The following is a 1273-nucleotide window of genomic DNA, read 5'->3' on the forward strand; positions in this document are numbered from 1 at the left end:
GGTCGTTTCCATGGTAATTTTTGCTATTAGATTCAATTATAGCTAGAGTTTGTCCACCTTTGACCCGGACCAATGTTGGGCAAAAATTAGCTGTAGTTGAAACTATAGTTTTTATCAATGGTTCATTCATAAATAAGGGTCGTTTCCATGGAAACTTTTGCTATTAGTATCAATTATAGCTAGAGTTTGCCCACCTTTGACCCGAACCATCTTCATTTTATTTGAATTTTCGCTGTTTTGACCAGGTTTCGAGATCATTGGTCCCACCGTGGACCGTGCTAAGTTACGAGGGAATGCCATATATAAAAGATATGATTTACAGCAGACTAGAAGCCGTTAATAACACGTTCTACTGACTTAAACATCGGTATATTTTTTAAAATAAAATAATCTTCAATATTTTAACAGCGGATCATATTACTTTTAAGGTTGAGGCCAGGAGCTATAAACACCAGGTATAGATGTTACAGCCAGATAAAATATTCTATAACGGTTTTTATTTATAGACAAAATATTATAATAAATTATAACATTATTATAAATTACTTAGACCGGTTTATTATTTGATGACATCAAACCATTACATCTCTCAAATCGTACACAGTTTTTCAGCAATTCAGACTTCAGAAATTAATAATATATCCTTATTATTAACAAAAACTTCAATGATCCACTTTTTTCTCAGATTTTTGTTTTTAAAAAACCTCTAACGTTTCGGCCCTTTGGCCATTTTCAAGGAGACAACCTTCATCATTGAAGCCATAATTCATTAAATTTTCTTTTTTGCAGTCAATTTATAATGAAATTATTAAATTAACATAAATTAATTTTCAGTAATTAAAAAGTTACCATATATGGTAACTTAAAGGTATTATTCCAGGAATTATTAAATTATTATATATGATAAGATGCCTGAATTAATAGGACTAGAAAATGTATGTTAAATACTCTTATTATATTTTATGGATTTAACCCATAACTAAAGAAATCAAAAATCTTTGTGGCTCATACACTTAAATATTAATTCCAGTAAAGTAAGCTAAATTTTAAGCTATCAGGTTCATACCCTGCTTATAGAGATAAAACTCTCTTTACTAATTAAAAAAAGAAGATGATTATTTATTATAATTTTAATTATTAGAACAATTATAGTAATTTCAGCTAATAATTGAATAAGAAAATGAATAGGATTAGAAATTAATTTATTATCTTTTACTCCATTAATTTTAAATAAAACTAATAAATCAAGATCAGACGCAGCAATAATATATTT

This window comes from Halyomorpha halys, unplaced genomic scaffold (genome assembly GCF_000696795.3).
Source record: "Halyomorpha halys isolate HHAL.00 unplaced genomic scaffold, Hhal_1.1 Scaffold137.1, whole genome shotgun sequence".
Classification (NCBI taxonomy): domain Eukaryota; kingdom Metazoa; phylum Arthropoda; class Insecta; order Hemiptera; family Pentatomidae; genus Halyomorpha; species Halyomorpha halys.